This window comes from Phocoena sinus, chromosome 6 (assembly GCF_008692025.1).
Source record: "Phocoena sinus isolate mPhoSin1 chromosome 6, mPhoSin1.pri, whole genome shotgun sequence".
Lineage (NCBI taxonomy): Eukaryota > Metazoa > Chordata > Mammalia > Artiodactyla > Phocoenidae > Phocoena > Phocoena sinus.
In genome coordinates, this window is record NC_045768.1 from 80,353,175 (window position 1) to 80,372,452 (window position 19,278).

Genomic DNA, 19,278 nt, shown 5'->3' on the forward strand with positions numbered 1-19,278 from the left:
CCGCCAGGTCACTCAGCACGCTTTGCAAGGCATTAAGGTGGCGATGGGGTGAAGGCAAAAGGGAGAGAGGGGAGGTGACCACACGTACCGGGGTGCCAGATAGGGAAGCCTCCAGCTTGACGGCCAAATCATTTTAAAAAGCGACATTTTCCCCTCGTCCCTTCGGCTCCCCTCCTAGAGAGCTGGACAGTCACACTCCACGGCCCAGAGTGAGCGAGTCCCAGGCCTGGGCCCGCAGGGGAGGAGCCTGCCGCTGGCCCCTAGCAACCCTCCCTCCCGCGGGGGGCGAGGTCTCCTTCGCCCCGCAGACCCCGCCCCGCCCCGGCTCCGCCCCTCGGCCGGTGGCCCCGGGGCGACAAGGGGAGGAGCTCGGCGTCTGGAATCGCGCAGCGCACGGGATCGTGCCCCGCAGCCTGGTTCCCGGCCGCAGGTCGGAGCCTGCAGTGCAGTTCGCGGTAAGTGAATACGTCGCGGCCCGACCGACGTCCGGCCCCGGGCGGGAGAGCCGGCCGCCCTGGCCCCGGCAGGGTGGGCGCGAGTCCGCGGCGCCCCGGGCACCTTCCCCGAGCCTGGACTGCCCGGACTGCAGCGCGCCGGGCGGCCCGGGGCGGGGATCCGGGGAAGGCCGAGGGGAAAATCGGGGACTAGTTCCTGGGGACTGACCCCTTCGCCCTGTCCCCAGCCTGTGCTGAGCCGAGGACAGGTCTTGGGGACTGGAAATGGCTCTCCTAGGCCTTCTTTGTCTGGGCTGTGCGGGCCGCCCAGAGTCCACGCTGAGACTGTTCCGGCCGACTGAACTGGGGAGTCCTAACCTCAGGGAGGGTGTGCGGGCCTCACCGGGGAGTCCTCGCCGAGCTGGGGGTGGCGGGATAGGGAAATCCTCGGAGGTTCTGACAGATCGGGGAAAACACACCAAGTGGTAAGGGGAAAACGGAGTGCGGGGGGAAGAGACCCTCAGTGGAAGGGGTGGGGATAGAGCCCATCCTAATAGATTCAGAGATCCAGGAAGGAGCACGGGCTGCCTTTACTAATTCAGCCAGCACATCAGAATGGCACATCTTCCTTCCTGCCACATATATAACCCTCCTTACAGCGGTGTGTGTGTGTGCGTCTTGGCGGGGATGGGGGTAGGGAGTCGGGGACAGCCTCTAGGGTAGCAGTACTCAAACTTTTCTGGGGGCGGTGCTCAAAAACCCCTTTAGACTCAAAAATCAGTATACTAAGGAACTTTTATGTGGGTTATATATTTCAATATTTGCCAAATATAACTAAAATTGAGAATATTTTACTATATTTAGTAATGCATTTAGACATAATAGTGGACGTATTGTACATATCTTTATGAAAATAACCATCCTTTTCAAAACAACGTTACTGAGAAGAGTGGCATTGTATTAATTATATTTTTGCAAATCTCTTTAATGTCAGATTTAAGAGACAGCAGCTAGATTCTTTTTTTGTTTTTCATTTGCTTTTTCATCAGCTAGATTCTTATATCTGCTTCTGCATTCAGTCTGTTGCAGTATTACATGTCATGTAGCCTCTGGAAAAGTCCACTGTGTACTCCGCAAAATGTGAGAGTGAAAATGTCAAATAGCATCTTGGCATTGTTACGAAAGTGGTTTTGACTTTGTGGATCCCTAGAGTCCCCTGCACCACACTTTGAGAGCCACCGTTGTAGGAAAAGCTTCAGAGGCTTAAATCATTGGGCCTGCTTCTTGTTTGTGATCCTTCCTCTGAATGGGAACACACACCACACCATGCATGGATGGTTAACCTCTGGTAGTTGCAACCAAGCTTGACCCCACTCAGGAAACCAAGAACTAGGTCCCCACATAAGGCATGATGAGCCCTGCTGGCCTCCTGAAAACTGGCAAGGCTCTCAGATGCCTTTGGTTATTTCTGTCCCTGCAGAGGTGACCTGTGCGTGAGTCCAGACTGTACCAGTGATGTGACACACAGGACCCACGCACTCGGAGACGTGCGCATGGGGACCCCATGCCAAGTGTGGAGGGGTTTGTGTGAGTTTGCAAGTGTTTGAGAAGAGATTTGCAAAAGAATAGGGAGGCGTGTTGTTGCCTTCCTGTCCTCCGTGATCATTTGTTTGTGGTTGAGCAGCCTTGAGTTTATTGGAATATGACTGGTGAGTAAGAGCACCCAGCCTTGGTGCTCTTTCACTTTCCACTTTCAGAGGAGTGTCCCTGTGAGTGGCCCTTCCTCAGCCTCTGCCAGAGCCCAGTGCCCTGCATGCTGCTGTGTGGTAGGTGGGATCACTCACTGGATTACTTCCGTGGCTCCTTGTTCTGTCAGCACAAATTCCAGATAGAAATTACATACATATTTAGCCTTATAAATGTTTGGAAGACAGGCATACCAAACTATCAACAGTAGCCAGTTCTGGACAGTGGAGTCAGAAGGAAGGCAGGGAACTTATCTTTGTTACTCTTTGTGGTAACATATGTCTGCCTACCTTGCAGCATTCATGTATTGCTTTTACAACCTGAAAACAAAACAAAAAACTGAAATCCCAACAACCTATACTTTTTCAAGGAAGATAAGATTATTTCTGTTAGAATGTTACCATCACTCCCTCTCTCCTGATAAAACAAATTACTGCATCCTATTTCTAAACTAGTATATATGATACTAGTATATATTAACTCAAAATAATATTGAGAGAGAGAGCCCTCTCAGATCAAAGCATTTTACTGAACAATATTTGTTTGACGTAAGCCCCTGTCCAAGGTTAGAAGCACCAGATCAGACTTTTTAAAAAATTTTTTTGAATTTTATTTTATTTATTTATTTTTATACAGCAGGTTCTTATTAGTCATCCATTTCATACACATCAGTATATACATGTCAATCCCAATGGCCCAATTCATCACACCACCACCACCCCACCACTTTCCCCCCTTGGTGTCCATATGTTTGTTCTCTACATCTGTGTCTCAATTTCTGCCCTGCAAACTGGTTCATCTGTACCATTTTTCTAGGTTCCACATATGTGTTAATATACGATATTTGTTTTTCTCTTTCTGACTTACTTCACTCTGTATGACAGTCTCTAGGTCCATCCACACAGATCAGACTGTTTTCTAATGGACTATTATGCAGCCCTTAAACTGATGTTGTAAAACGCTGTTTCATTAAATGCCATGAAGTACAGTTTTAAAATTGAAAAACATGTTACCCAAGACTGTTTCTCTGTGATCCTACCGTGACGAGGAGAGAAAGCATGTGCATGTATGTACAGATGTGCACACGCGTGGACAGAGGCAAAGGATGTGCCAAACGCTAGGTGGTTTTTCTCTTGGTGGTGGGGTACAGTGGGTTTTTAATTCTCTTCACTTTGCTTATTAATATTTTCTAGCAAGTACTAAACAAATATTAAAATTGACTTGACCGGACTTCCCTGGTGGTGCGGTGGTTAAGAATCCGCCTGCCAATGCAGGGGACACGGGTTCGAGCCCTGGTCTAGGCAGATCCCACACGCCACAGAGCAACTAAGCCTGGGCGCCACAACTACTGAGCCTGTGCTCTAGAGCCCGCGAGCCATGACTGCTGAGCTCCCATGCCACAACTACTGAAGCCTGCACACCTAGAGCCTGTGCTCCACAACAAGAGAAGCCACCACAATGAGAAGCCCGCGCACCGCAACGTAGACCCCCCTCGCCGCAACTAGAGAAAGCCCACGCGCAGCAACGAAGACCCAACGCAGCCAAATATAAATAAATTAAAAAATAATTTGACTTGACCAAAAATAACCCCTACAGTTATTTGTACATTAAGGGCAACATAGTTGGCTTTGTTTTTCTTAGACTGACTTAGCACCAACTTGGCCAGTAGCAGACCCCTGCTACTCCCTTCCTCCCAGTGGGAAATTGAGAAAGAAGTAAGGAGCAAGAGGCATGGGGAACCGAAAACAGCCCTTAGTTATGTTGTGCAGTGTCTACTTCCGCCTGGGGAGTCAGCTCCAGCCTCAGCCCTGCCCGTTCCCTCCAACTGACCTAGAGGTTAGAATGTTCTTATCGGATCAGCACCATCACCTGAGAAGCCATCAGCTGACCAGACTGAATGGCCTTCATTTCTTTTTTAGCCATTTTTAATGGAAAATTGCATACATCCAAAGAAGTGGAGAGTATAAACCCCCCGCTTCAACAATTATGAACATTAGCATTTGACCAGTCTTGTTTCATCGGGACCTTTCCTCAAACTCACTTCTTTTTTTCCCTCTTCCAGGAGTTAGCATCTTCATTTTCAACTGTATAAACTAACAAAGTATCTTTGTTGTGTCTTTTAGTAACAAGCATGTACTAACTGCTTTAACAAAATCTTAAAACTTCTGTCTTAATGTCAGCACAACCGAACCCCCGGGCAGACTTCGAACACTTGCTGTGTGGTCCCCCTTCTCTGCTTCTGCATTTCCTCTCCTCTCTGCCTTCTAGGCTAAATCAGTCTTCCCTCTTTCCTTCTTCCAATTCTCCTCTGTTAAGCCTTTCTCAACTCCCTTAGTTATAGCTGTCACTTTCCTCTGACCTCTCTTATGACCCTTAGCATATTATAGTTCTTTGTGAGCTTATCTCAGTCTCCTTAGATCATAATCTTCATGTAAAACAAGATTTTCCTTATCTCCCTTTCTCCTATGCTACTTAAAAATGCTTAATGCAAAGAAGATGCTCAAGAAATAGATGCTAAATTAATTTAAATTGATTAAGTTCATTGGAGAAAAATTTTGATTACAAAAGAAATGCATTATGTTCAAAGGAAAAATTTCAGGTATTGCCTAGGACCACGAACATTTTATCTCACCTGCAAGATTTTTAAAGATTTTAAAGTACTGCAACAAAAAGAATCTTCAATTTGAGCCAGTATAAAGAAGACATCTTTTTTTTTTTTTTTTTGAGGAAAATGGTCTTTATGGTCTGTTGTCATTTTTTTCACATATATCTGGAGTGTTTAGGTCTTCTCTTATTCTAGAATGCTTTTTTTCCCTTGGTAGGGAAGAGTGACTCTGACAACATTAGAATATCTATTATGTTTTAAGATGTAGGTTTAAATCTTCAGTAGAAGAAACTGGCTATGTTTAGGGTCCACATGCCCCATGAAGTAAGTTGGTATCAATCTCATGAATAACGGCAGCTCATAGGTATAGAGTTGCAGCTCATAGGTATAGAGTTGCTCCCGGTGTTCACCATCTCTTCATCTGTTGCCTCCTTTAATTATCACAGTGGCCCTTGTGAGCTGGGCAGGGCAGTGCAGGGCAGCTGTTGTTGCCTTAAATCTGCAAAGAAGTAAACTGAGGCTTAGGCAGATAGAGGGAATCTTGTCTATGGCAGAAAGTGGCAGAGTCTGATTTTAAGTGTAGATTGGAAACCAAAGGGCTTTGGGATTGGATGTTGGGAACGTGCAAAGACGGGAAACTCTCTCTCCAAGCACTACATATATTTGGGGAGCCAGACCAGGTTCTCGAAGTAAGTATGTATATCCCACTGTGTAGAACTATCAAAGTGATATCACACTCTCTGAGCCAGTCACTTCCCAGATTCCTCAGGTTCTGCTTTAGTCTTTGTCCTAGAAGTTAATCCACTTTATGATGAATTGGCAAGGCTGCTGTGCGTGCATGCTGCTGGGGTTCTCTCTCATTCTCTTTTCGTGCCTTAAGAAGAAATCTGGGGAAGCCCATCTTTGAACAGTGTGAATTGCCTGAGCTGTTACTCAGACTGACGTGTATGGAACACTTAATTATTCCTTAACCTCGTCATTCTTTCATGACCATTACTGTAAAATTACAAAGCAAATTGTACACATTGTGGCCTAGTTCATGAAGAAGACATGTTGGTCGAAGAAAGTGTCCTCCTACAGGATTGCCAGGTTTGAATTTTTGGTTGAGAAGCGGAGAAGTGAACAAATCATTTGTGGATAGTCGGTTACATGCAAGAGCTACACAGATACGCGCAGGACAGTTCTATAATAGTGGTGGGATAAAGACCAGCCTCCAGACTGGTCTTAAGAATTGCTGTGTTTCATAAAAGGCTTATTTGCTTAGATAAGGAATCAGATACATTTTAAGGGTTGGTGATGCCTGGTGATGGGTTTTTGACATCAACCCATACTTTAAAAGTTATCTGTCATACAAATTTTGCCAAAATCAAGGATATTTTAGGGGAAATTAGAGGTTGACTATCTAGTCCTCACATATGTACCTTAGAGTTTGAAGATTGTTTTAAAGTGCGATTTAACTTTTTTAATCCATTTGGTGAATGTGGGTTTTTGGATGAGGAGTGGCTATAAAATGCTATGCCTATTTGGAAGCAGCAGGGTGCGAGGAAGTTGGCCCTGACATCAGGGGCCCTGGGTTTCACTCCCAATCTGGCCACTTACCAGCCACAGGGCATTGGCAAGTTACCCTCTCTGATCCTCAGTCTTCTCATCTGTATAATGGGATGGTAGTCCCTATCTCACAGTTGCTGAGGGACCATATTAGACAATGTGTATAAGATATCTGGCACTCCACGGGCACTCGGCACATGTCAGCAGGCTGCAGTGCCTATGGAGTGATATAGCACTCATGGCAGAATGCCTGTCCAAACTTCTCTCAGCCCAGACCTCCTGAGCTCCTGGCACATATATGCTGCTGCCTGCTGTTCCTCTTCAACCCAAATTCCCCATGTCTAAAACCGACATCCCGGTTCCCATTGGCTCTGCCAGTTTGCCCAAATGAGGAACACAGGAGCTATCCCAGATCTCTCTTTCTTTCTCACCCACCCTCAGTCCATTCTCCTTTCTTAACTCTCCCTGGGATTTATGGCCCCTGCCCCCTTCTTCCGACTTGATGATTGTAATAGCACCATAACCTGCCTCCGTGACACCCATCTAGCATTATTCTCCCAAGTCAGCTCTTACCACTACCAGAGTGATCTCTGAAAATCAAATCAGGTCTTGAAGATTCCAGCTTAGAATCTTTTAATGTGCTTCCTTGTCTTCAGGATAAATCTGAGCCTTTCTGCGAGGTCCCTCATGATGTGGACCCCGCCCCTCCCTTTCCCTCTCCTCTTACCCTGCCCGTTGTGAACCCTGTCCTTCGTCCACATGGAACTGCTTTATGGCTCCCACAGGGTCACGCTTCTGCACCTTTTTTTTTTTTTGCGGTACGCAGGCCTCTCACTGTCGTGGCCTCTCCCGTTGCGGAGCACAGGCTCCGGACGCGCAGGCTCAGCAGCCATGGCTCACGGGCCTAGCTGCTCCGCGGCATGTGGGATCTTCCCGGACCAGGGCACGAACCCGTGTCCCCTGCATCGGCAGGCGGACTCTCAACCACTGTGCCACCAGGGAAGCCCTTCCGCACCTTTACATGTGCTGTTTTCTCTGCCCGGAATATTTTTTCCCCAACTCCTTCCCTCAGTGTAGTTCTGGAAGGCTTGTGCATGGCGTGCCTGTCCCTGGAGGTCTTCCTGACCCCCTCCGATGCTGGATTAGGTGCTATCCCTAGATGTTTCTTTTTTTTTTTTGCCTGCACCGTGCAACGTGCAGGCTCTTAGTTCCCCAACCAGGGATCGAACCCGTGCCCCCTGCAGTGGAAGCTCGGAGCCCTAACCACTGGACCACGAACAAATTCCAGCACCCCTAGGTGCTTCTTTATCGCTCTCCATCCACTGCTGCTGTAGCATGGACTGCTTGATAGTCTCATAAACTCCTGACCAGTCTGTGTGTGACTGAAGAGCAGGCGGACTCATCTTTTTCCCATCAATGTCAAATCAGTGTCTATCAATGTCAAATGTATGAATGAATCTGGGTCAGTCCCTTTTCTTAGACAAGCCGGCGAGGCCCAGGTAGTAGATGTGTCATGGTCGAATGCTGCTCTATTACTTGTCACATCTTTGACCCAATGAAATGGCCATTGCGTGTAGATGCCATGCCACTCTGTGGGCCGCTGAGATGGGACTAGAGCATCATTGCTTAAGAGCTGGGCTTAAGGCCAGATGGACGTTCCCTCCATCTGGGTTGAGTTCCCTCTCAGCACACCTGCAGTCTGGCTGCAGCTTCCCAGCTCCTAACCACGTGGCTATACCACTGCAGGGAAAGAACGTGCTGGTCAGAAAACAGGAGCTTCAGGTCCTCCCGGCAGCTGCCTTTCTTCTCAAAAACCAAGAAACGTGGGCTTATACCGCAAGCTTCTGGGAACTCTATTAGTACGAGTCATCATTCTTGGGTCTGAGCAGTGCTGAAGTGGGTTGGGGTAGATGACCTCAGAAACATGGTGAATTCATGGAGAGAAATGCTGCCCTGTGAGACCTCCGGCAGCCTGACACCTAGCCTTTCGTGGTGACACTCTTTCTAATTCCTAAAATTTGAGTTAGAAAAGTTACCAAGGATCTACGAAATGAGTTTGGAGCTTGAGGAAATCACGCCACTCTTAAAGGATGGCTATCGACGAGGCCTGCTCTCTAATGCTAGTAACACCTACAGTTGCTGCCCCCTCGCACCCCCTACTCTCAGGACTTAGATGCAGTAGGACTTCAGGGCTCTGCAGGCATCATTTTTGAAGCCCTGCTGGCAATGGTGGGTTGCTGCAAGGTAGGGGACCCACAGTCTGAGAAGGGGCTGAGGACTAGCCTTAAAGAGGAGAGGATGGAGCTTCCCTGGTGGTGCAGTGGTTGAGAGTCCGCCTGCCGATGCAGGGGACGCGGGTTCGTGCCCCGGTCCGGGAAGATCCCACATGCCGCAGAGCGGCTGGGCCCGTGAGCCATGGCCGCTGAGCCTGTGCGTCCAGAGCCTGTGCTCCGCAACGGGAGAGGCCACAACAGTGAGAGGCCCGCGTATTGCAAAAAAAAAAAAAGAGGAGAGGATGAGGTCAGGAACTGAGGACTGGCCAGGACACCTAGTTCTGAGGGGGTCCTGACCTGCTTCTTCCTTTACTTTCTGGACAAATGTTTCATGACCCCACAAAGACTTTCCTTTCTCAGTGCATCTCTGGAATAATAAATCTGAAGTTCAGCAAGACTTTTTGTGAAACTCTGTTTATATTAGTTCATAGTGATACCAGAAAATAAAGGTAACTATTTCTGTTCTTTGGAGTTTGTGCTACTGCAGTTAATTTAAAATGAGCTTAAAGGATGTGTCAGGCAAGTTTTCTCTCGGGAATTTCATATGATGTTGTGCTGTCTTGGCCACTGAGCACAGCACAGTGCCGTGGTCACGGCTCTGGCCCCCCAAATCCTGACCATTACCTTTGGCAGTGGCTATGGATATCTGCTGAGTGAGTCATGATCATTTTTATGATACATCCTGAAAATTTCCAGTGTTACTTAATGAAGTTCAGGGAAACAGAAGGGTTAGATTTCAGGAAGGTAGCTACTTTTTAAATGACAACCTAATGTTTTCATATTATGAGTTAATATCTTACCAAACCTAAATTCTGATGTTGGAAATGTACAATTTAAACCAAGTGTAAAGTTAGGAGAGTACTTTGTAGTTTGTCCTTAGTCAGAGTTCCTACAGTAGCTGACTCTACCACTCCCCACCTCAATCTTTTCCTTTTCTGCCCTCGCTCACTCTGCTCTGGCCTCCTTGCCTTCTCTCAGACCCACCTCAGGACCTTTGCACATGATCTGACCCCTCCTCAAGATTGCGCTGAGCTTGCCCCCTCACTTCCTTCAAGCTTGTTCTCAAGTGGCTCCGTATCATTGAGGCCTTCTTCGATCTCCTGATACCCTTCACGGCGACACTCCTTAGTGCCCTGTCCTGCTTTATCCACAGAACTGGTCACAGTCTGATGTTCTGCTTCTATGTTTGTTTATTGTTTAGTCTATCTACCTCCACTGAAATGGAAGCACCATGAGGGGGCTTTGTCAGTTTTGTTCCCAGGTTCATCCCTGGTGCCTAATACAGTTCCCGGCACATATTACGCAGTTAACATAAATATGTGTTGAACAAATGAATGAATGAAACAGAATTTTTTCACCCAGAAGGGACTTTTTAGATCATCAAGTAACCTTATATTACAGACTGGGAAACTGAGGCACAGAAAGGTTATGTGGCTTATTCAGAATGAAAATGAATCATTTAAAAACTGTTATAGCTCTTTTTAGAACTCTAGGAATATATGTGGAGCATTCTGGTCAGTGGTCCAGGATGAGACAAAAGAGTTAGTGAAAACAGACTGATAACTTAAAATTTTAGCAAAAAGTGACAAGTTATTGTGTGATGGCAAAGCTCTTTGAAAGCAGAGTCTTGTTGACTTTTGTGGTATAAAGTGCACTTTGCATTAATTAGTGCCCAAGAAAAATGTGTTGATGGATTTGGTTATACTGTCATAAAGTCATTCTTTCTCTAAGACCCTCCTTCTGCACTGAGACAGGAGGGACAGGGGCAAGGCACAACCTTTAAAAGAATGACATATCCTGAGGATACGACAAAAACTCATTAAAACCAACTAGGTCCAAGATGGAAGAAGATTTAACTTCCCATAGACCTTGAGCCTCATTACACACTCATTGTAATATATTAGCATATGCTAAACAACACACAGACAGGCACCATGACAGTTCTGAGGCCAACCGTGAAAGGCCAAAAGGTGGGTGGTGCCCTAATTCCTGGAAATCCCCACCCCCTCTCCAAGATAGAATATTCCACTCATTAGCTATGAAATTGCCCAGCACATAGAAACTAACCAGCCCCACATTTCAGGGGCTGCTCTCACTTTCCAAGAGAACCCCACCCCTGGGGCTGCTTCTTTCTGTGGAGTGTGTACCTCTGTAAATAAACCCACTTTCACTTTACTATGGCTTACTCACTTGGCCAGCCATCCCAAGGACTCTAGGCCTGGGACATGACCATTCTCTCATGCCCCATTTTTCCTACAACAGTACTACTTTTTTTCCGTTTTTTTTTTTTTTCCTTTCTTTCTTTTTCATTCTCTTCCAAAATATACAATTGCACTTATGGCTTTAAAATTCTTTTGGTTACGAGTATCACATTTAAGAGATTTTTGTGTTGTTTTTGGTGTGTGTGTATTTTTTTTTTCAATACTTTTATGAACAGCTAAGAAGATCAAAGAAGTGACTTGGTCTCTGGGAAAATTCAGAGCTATTCAGCTATTCCATTTTTCCAGATGCGTCTGCATCAAATAAAGCAAAGAACTAATATTTCTAGCTCTCCGCTTTGTAAAAGAACTGAGTTGACAAGCCATGGTGGTTTGAGGGCCTGAATGGTTCTGACCTCAATCTTGTTTATAGACATCCATGGAATCTCACTTTTGACAAAAAGTTGTTTATAAGTAGCATGATGTTTAGATACACAACAGTTTGGGGGTGGGACCAATTAATTTCTCTTTAAACAGAAAAAAATGAAGCACAGCTAATCTTTTTAGTGAACTGAAGTAAACCCTAAAAGATGCAGTGATACTGCTTTAACTTCGGAGTTGGAAGCCATGAAAATTCAGGGAGGGTATATTTAAGAAAATGTGAGAAGAGAAGGAGAGAGGTGGGTAAACCACATGAATACAGAAGAAACCTCTTTCTGTTGTTAGCATAGATTTTAAAAAAAATCTACTCTTGTGTCTTTAGATATCCTAAATAAACAATTCTGAGGGTGTGTTGTCTGTACTTTAGACCACACAGAGCAGTGATTCTCAACGAATCACCTGAAGGCTCTTTCAAACTATCCAAACTCTCCAGGAAACTAATTACACACAATCTCCACCCCACCCCCCAACTTTATTCTCCCCATCCCATTACTGAGGGGAATTCTGCTGCCCAGGGTTACGCCTGTCCTCTGCTCTTTCCCACTGATGCGTGGAAATCCTGTGGCTGGTGGTAGGGCCCATTCATATGCATGCCTCTTTCTCTATCATAAGACAACCTAAGAAGATTCAACTCCGACAGCATAAGCAGCTAAATCTTAGATTTATATACTCCAAAGGCTGGAAAAACACCTGAAAACGTGACTCTTATTTTATCTGATCGTTGGCATTTAGCTAAAATCAGTCGACTATTCCAAACATCTCTACAAATCTGGCTGTACCAAACAGGCATCATGACTGTCAGCTGGGGTATAGTCCCAGGCGATCCTCTAGCAAGAGCAGTGATTTAGCATTGTACTACCCATATGCTGTACTCGGGCTCCCTCACAAAACCCATTTGCAAGACTGCTGCCTGGGCTTGGAAATGGTCTGGGTTACAGGTAGCAAAGCTCACTGACCCCAGTGGGGATTTTGCCTGTGAGGTAAACTAATTGGTCACTTACTTTGCTATAACCAACTAGGTTCACAGTGCACCTGAGCATGGGGTCAAACTGTGCATTAGATTTTAGGGCTCCCTTCAGGTAAAGGGCAATCTTACAGACTGCAAGTCTCAAGAGCAGGTAGAGGCCACAGGCAGTCCTTGCCTCTCCAGGACTGCAGAGCTGAGTCTCATCCACAGGAACAGTGCAGTGAAGTCCCCTCGGAGATGAGAACATTTGGTCACCAGAGGCCATCTTAGTGACCCTCAGTTTGCCCTTTCTGGCAGACAAGGAGTTTACAAAAGAAGAAATTCAGATTCTAACAGAGGGATGGAAAGGTATTCACCTTCACTAGCAATTAGAGAAATGCCCAAGGTTAGCTTTTTAATCTCTCAGTTTGGCAAAAGGTAAAGACCAATTATGTTGCCTGGTTTAGGCACCTTCATTTACTCACTGCTTCAGAGAAGGGTCATAAAATTGGTACAGCCTTTCCCTGGCAACCTGGTGATGTGCAACCCAATGGAGATATCAGATCCTTTCACCCAGCTGTCCTACTTCTAGGAACTGAGAGCTACGCGTTTATTTTAAGGAAATGGATTAAGGAGCTATTCGAAGAAATGTATACAAAAGTTGCAAGCGGTATTTGAATGTTAGTACTTGGAAACAACCTATGTATTTTAATAATAAGAGATTTAAATAAATTATATATCTGAATGATAGATTTTTATGGTGTAGTTAAAAGTGATATAAAATATCACATGATGGCTCTATAAAGATGTTTGTGGTCTACTGCTGAGTGGGAAAAAAAGCAAGTTACAAAACAATGTGAGGTCTAATCATTTTTTAAAAATCCAAGTACATTTAAAAGTCATGTTAAATGAAACTCCAAACCATGGTATTACAGATGACTTTCATTTTCTTCTTTTTGTTCACTTGCATTTTCTTTTTTTTTTTGTGAGTTGTGTTTTTTTTTTAATTAGGTTCTACTTCTATACATTAGTGCAATCTGATCATACAGTATTTGTCTTTTTCTGACTCATTTCACTTAGCATAATGTCTTCAAAGTCCATGTTGTCACAAATGGTAGGATTACCTCATTTTTTATAGCTGATTAATAGTGTTTCCACAATGAGCATCTATTTTTAAAATTTTCTTTTAGGGACCTCCCTGGTGGTCCAGTGGCTAAGACTCCATGCTCCCAATGCAAGGGGCCCGGGTTTGATCCCTAGTCAGAGAACTAGATCCCACATGCATGCTGCAACTAAGAGTTCACATGCCACAACTAAAGATCGCACATGCTGCAACTAAAGATCACACATGCCACAATGGAGATTCCAGGTGCCCCAACTAAGACCCAGCGCAGCCTAAATAAATACATAAAAATTTTGTTTTTAAAATTTTCTTTTAATGTATTTTTCTGATCTTTTTTCTAAGTTTTTTTTTAAATTGAAGTGTAGTTGATTTATAACATTATATAAGTTTCAGGTGTACAATATAGTGATTCACAATTTCTAAAGATTATACTCCATTTATAGTTATTATAAAATATTGGCTATTTTCCCTGTGCTGTACAATATATCCTTGTAGCTTGTTTATTTTATACATAGTAGTTTATACCTTGAAGACCCCTACCCCTGTCTTGCTCTCCTCCCTTCCCTCTCCCCAATGGTAACCACTAATTTATACTCTATATCTGTGAGTCTTTTATAATACTTACTCACTGATTTGTTTTATTTTTTAGATTCCACATAGGTTATAACTGGTCTCAGTTTTTAATTGAGTTGTTTGTTTTTTGGTATTGAATTGTATGAACTGTTTATATATTTTGGATATGAACTAACCCCTTATTGGTCATATCATGTGCAAATATTTTCTTCCATTCTATAGGTTGTCATTTTGTTTTGTTCATGTTTTCCTTTGCTGTGCAAAAGCTTTTAAGATTAATTAGGTCCCATTTGTTTATTTTTGCTTTTGTTTCCTTTGCTTTAGGAGACAGGTCCAAAAAAATATTGCTATGACTTATGTCAAAGAGGGTTCCATCTACGTTTTCTTCTAGGAGTTTTATGGTTTCTGGTCTTACATTTAGGTCTTTAATCCATTTTGAGTTTATTTTTGTATATGGTGTTAGAAAATGTTCTAATGTCATTCTTTTACATGTAGCTGTCCAGTTTTCCCAGCGCCACTTTTTGAAGAGACTGTCTTTTCTCCATTGCATATTCTTGCCTCCTTTGTTGTAGATTAATTGACCATAAGTATGTGAGTTTATTTCTGGGCTCTATAGTCTGTCCCATTGATCTAAGTGTCTGTTCTGTGCTGTTTCTGTTTTGTTATATTCTTTATCCGTTTTATTCTTTAGATTCCACAGGTAAGTGATAACCTTTCTCTGTCTGATTTATTTCACCAAGCATAATACCCGCCAAGTCCAGTTGTTACAAATGGCAAAGTTTCATTCTTTCTTATGGCTGAGTACTATTTCATTGTATATATATAAACCACATCTTCTTTCTCCATTCATCTGTTGATGGACACTTAGGTTGCTTCCATATCTTGGCTACTGTAAAGAATGCTGCTTTGAACATAGGGATGCATGTATCTCTTCAGATAAGTGTTTTCGTTTTCTTCGGGTATATACACAGCAGTGGAATTGCTGGATCATGTGGTAGTTCTGTTTATAGTTTTCTGAGAACCTCCATACTCTTTTCCACAGTCGTTGCATCAATTGACATTCCCACCAATCGCGTACGAGGGTTCCGTTTTCTCCACATCCTCGCCAACATTTGTTTTTTGTGGTCTTCTTCATGGTAGGCATTCTGACAGGTGTGAGACTGTGGTTTTCATTTGCAAAACCACTGACATTGTGGTTTGCATTTCTCTGATGATTAGCAATGTTGAACATCTTTTCACGTGCCTGTTGGCAATCTATATAATCTTAACTTTACTCTGTATCTTTCTTTTGTGTGTTCATTTGCATGTGAATGGTATGTGGTCTGATATTTACATCGACGGAATTGATTTGTCATTCCTCCGCCTCTCTTGGAATAAACTAGTCATCAAGAGCAGTTAAAAACTTAACCACAGGTTGTTTTCCCAAAGTTTAGCTGTCAGTCAGTTCTCTGGAATTTTGAACCACGGAAGGTTCAGTGAATGATTATAGAACTAACTCACAAAAGTGCCAGAAGACTGTGATACGCCTAAGTCGTACTTTTTTCAACTCTACTTACGAAGGATTTTAAGGTGTTTTTGTTTGTTTGTTTGTTTTCTCTGCCAGAAATTTGCTTTTTTACTGGAGGGAAAATCAGCTACATTTCTCCTGGTGCTACCACTTATAATCCTGTGACCCCAGGCCATCTACTTCTTTTTAGGGACTCTATTTTCTCATCAGGGGAATGTTGGCCCCCTGATGTAGTCCTAGGTAAAGTTCTTTAAGGTAGGCTCACCATTCTCTGATTTATCTCACTACCTCCTTAGCATCTAAGATCAAAGTGTCCCTAGCCTGTGGTGACGGATCAATGCCAAGCCACACATGTACAAGTGAAGGTGCCTCTCCAAGTAAGTCACATGCCAGTGTCCTAAATTGAGGCCAAAGGTCAGTTGGCAGCGACACTGTCTGTGGCTGGAGAGGATCCCCAGCACTGAACTCCCTCAACCTTTTTTACTGGGAGCGTTGTTCATGTGTTAAGTGTCTCAGATCTGCCTGCCTGTGCCTACTATTTAGTATTTTTAGTAATTTACTTTAAAAATCTGGTGTCCAGCACTCCCTTCCCCACCCCTACTCTTCGATGTACAAAATGTATCTGTAAGGATCATACCAAGTCACCCAGCTGGTATTTCAGGATGGGTTAGCTTTGAGAGACACCGTTTTGCTACCAAATAATTATCTTTTCTTTCCGAATGTGAACAGATGTAGTGAAGGGTTTCAGAGATGGTGCAAGTGTCTCTTTTTGGATTCCTTTTCTTTGAGAACTGTCCATGGGTCCCACTTGATTCAGAGGCCAGGCAGATATCAGCAGTCCTAGCCTTCTCAACACAAGTGTTCAGGAAGGGCAAGTTCTGAGTGAGCTGTAAACTCGCTGCTTAAAAGATATCATTTGCCCTTCTTTGCTTTTTTTTTTTTTTCTTTTTTTTTTCCTTTGCCTCCATGCAGTACCACCTTATTCTGTGGAACACAAGAGGCAGCAACCCGAACATATTTCCATGCATACTAATTCTTCCCTCTTCCAAAAGAGAAAAAAACCTAGGATGACACTCCACCCTCTCCTCCCAGATCCTCTCTGTTTGCTCATTCCTCTCTTTTATTAGTATTGAATGGGCATTAGACAAAACAGAAAAAAAGGCAGGAACAATGCAGGTAAGAAAGGAATTGAAACAGTGGGGTCTGTGCTTTCTGTGGTTGTGGAAGTAGACAGGATTCCCTGGCCAGTTGGTGGCGTTTCTAGCAAAATCACAGATCTTGGGATAATTTGGGGTAATACTCAAGGTTTGGGGATGGGCTAGGATTCTGGCCAGGGTAAGGCAGACCTAGGTACATTCACAATGCCTAGATTCTACTTTGTATCTGGACTGTTCCCAAACCAAAGATCTTTCCCCTCACACCCTGCTTGGCACGTGGTTGTTCTGGCTCCCTCTTGGGATTACTAAAGCACTGGGAACTCCTATAAGGTCATTTGAAACAAGATTGATAGAATGAGTGAAACTGTGGAGTGGCTCTGATTTCCAGAACCCAACAGGCTTATAAGGGGGTGGCGGGGCGGGGGAGGTCCATTTCCCAACTTCCAAGCAAAGCCAGTTTGGGGTTGCAAAAACACAGCTCCTGTTGCTTTCCACTGACCTGTGGCAAGGGACATGTGACAATCAATGCCTGCTCAGGCCCCTGTGCTGGGTGACCCCTAGAAAGAAGGAAAGGCAACTCTAGTATTCAAAACTGCCTCTTGGAGGAGGATTTCTCAGGCCCATGCATCTCCTGGCTTTTTTCAGCTCTGGGGGTTGGTTGGTGACCTCCAGCTAGCGCCATCTTCAAACCAGGAGTTGCCACACCTGGAGAGGCAGCCCCAAGGGGCTGGTGGAAAAAGCCAGAGTTCAAAACCTAGCTCTGCCTCTTACTGGATGTATACCCTGAGGCGAGTTTTTCCATCTCTCTGAGCTGCAGTTTTCTCAGCTGTAAAATGGGAGTAATGATAGGCTGGAATTTACAGAGATGTTGCCAGAGTTATAGAAGATGGTATGAAGCACTTGGCACGCGCTGATACTTAGTAATTAGTCACTGGCTCTTCTCTCTCCTAACTTCTGCAAGTAAAATTTCCTTCATTTATATAGTGAAACTACACAATTATCTAGTCTCTAAGGAAAAAAGGAGGCAGATGGAGAGTGCTTTATATGACACATTTTCTACAAGAGCCATACTGGTCACTATATCCATCCTGAAATACCAGCTGGCTTTGTAGGGTGGTAGGAACAGCAGGAATCGTGTAAGGCTTCCAGAGTTCTGCCAGGGCATTTATAAGGTACGGGGAAGCAAACTGACACGTTGTGTCCTGTGTCCTCACTGCATCATGGCAAATATGGGTACAATTTGGCAACTGGTTTAACCATAGAATTTTGGCAAACTGAGCCCCTTTAGGGATGATTCAGTGACTTAAGGCTTTTGAAAGGTATGAACAGACCACCCACCGTGCCCAGTTCAGCGAGGGGTTCCTACCACTTCCGGAGTTTCCTGCCTGAGTTGTCTCTCTGTAGTTACCTCCCATTCCTCCAAAACATCTGCCAGGCTAAGTTAGAACACAGGTCAGGTAGTGCCCCTCAGGCATGTTTGGTTTGGCCATTGTGCTGCAGGCCCACTCAGTAGTTTAGAAAAATCTAATTACTGACATTTATAAATCAAGAATGTTCGTGTAGAAATCCAGATTGCCAGCCTCGCTTGAAAACTTGGCTCTGTCCACACTGGGCTGGCGTATTCCAGCATGCAGCCCGCGGCTGGAGCCGAGTGGCTGCCGCTCCCTTAGCCGGGCAAACGTTGCCCAGGCTGCCAAGCCCCCATGCTGCCTGCTTCACTTGTTCAGGCCCCCTTCCTGAACTGTGTGGTTATTTTGGTTGCGATTCACTCCCCCTCTCAAACATATACTTTCCATGGTACCTCCCTGCTTTCTGAATCAAGTGTACCTTCTTCACCTGGTCCTCCACGGTGTCCAGCAATGATTCTCAAACTGGACACGTGCTAGAGATACCTGGGAGATTGTCGAATTCCTGGCGCCTCCCCCAGTCCCTTCTGATTCAGTAGCTCAGCGGTGGGACTCGGGAGCCTATTTTTAACAAGAAAGAGCCCCAGGTAATTCTACTGCAGATGATCTAGGGCATGCCCCAGCATCCCGTGCTAGGCTTTCTTTAGTTTCAGTTCCGGAACTCCTAGAGACGTCAGTTGGCCTTCCCTCTCCCCCACCAAATGGCAGCTCCTGCAAAAACCACGTGGGACTAGGGGAAAGAGGCGATTCCTAATAAAAAGGTGCTCGGCAGACCACCGCACTCTTCCTTCTCATTCTCTCACGCCTGTTGCCGGTGCCCGGCTCATCCCATTGTCTCTGCACTCGTAACTCCAGGAAGGCAGGGGTTGCTTCTCACTCAGCTGCCTCTCCCCAGAACTGCCTGGCACTGGACTTTAGACACAGTGGGTGTGCTCATCATCTATCTCTTTTAAGCTTTTAACTAGGTTTCAAACAGTTATATTTGTACAGTTAAAAATGCAAATAATACCAAAGGATATACAATGAAGCTGAGTCTTTCTCCCAATCCTGACTTCGAGGCCGCTGTCCCTCTTAAAGGAACCAGTCTCTTTTGTGTCTCAATGAAGACATGGGCCTGTCTATGGAGACAAGGCCCACTTGTCACTTTTTATCCCCACAAACAGTCGTTTTCTGTACAAATGGTCCTCGACTCACAATGGTTTGACTTACAGTTTTTTGACCACTTTGGTGCAAAAGCGATAGGCATTCAGTAGAAACACACTTTGAATTTTGAAGTTTGATCTTTTCCCGGGCTGGTGATATGCGGTACAATACTCTCTTG

The 19,278-nt window shown here is 44.7% G+C and overlaps 1 protein-coding gene across 2 annotated transcripts in view; it reads left to right on the forward strand.

The window, feature by feature from the left end:
- The first annotated feature begins 344 nt into the window (after window positions 1-344).
- ACO1 (aconitase 1) overlaps window positions 345-19,278 on the forward strand; it is a 59,868-nt gene continuing 40,934 nt past the window's right edge. Inside the window, exons 1-2 of one of the 2 annotated variants that reach the window (XM_032634699.1) lie at window positions 375-455; window positions 1,915-2,143. The gene's annotated coding sequence lies outside the window, so the exon portion shown is untranslated. Of the gene's footprint in view, window positions 456-1,914; window positions 2,144-19,278 lie in introns of both variants that reach the window. The other variant, XM_032634698.1, reaches the window with a different exon arrangement.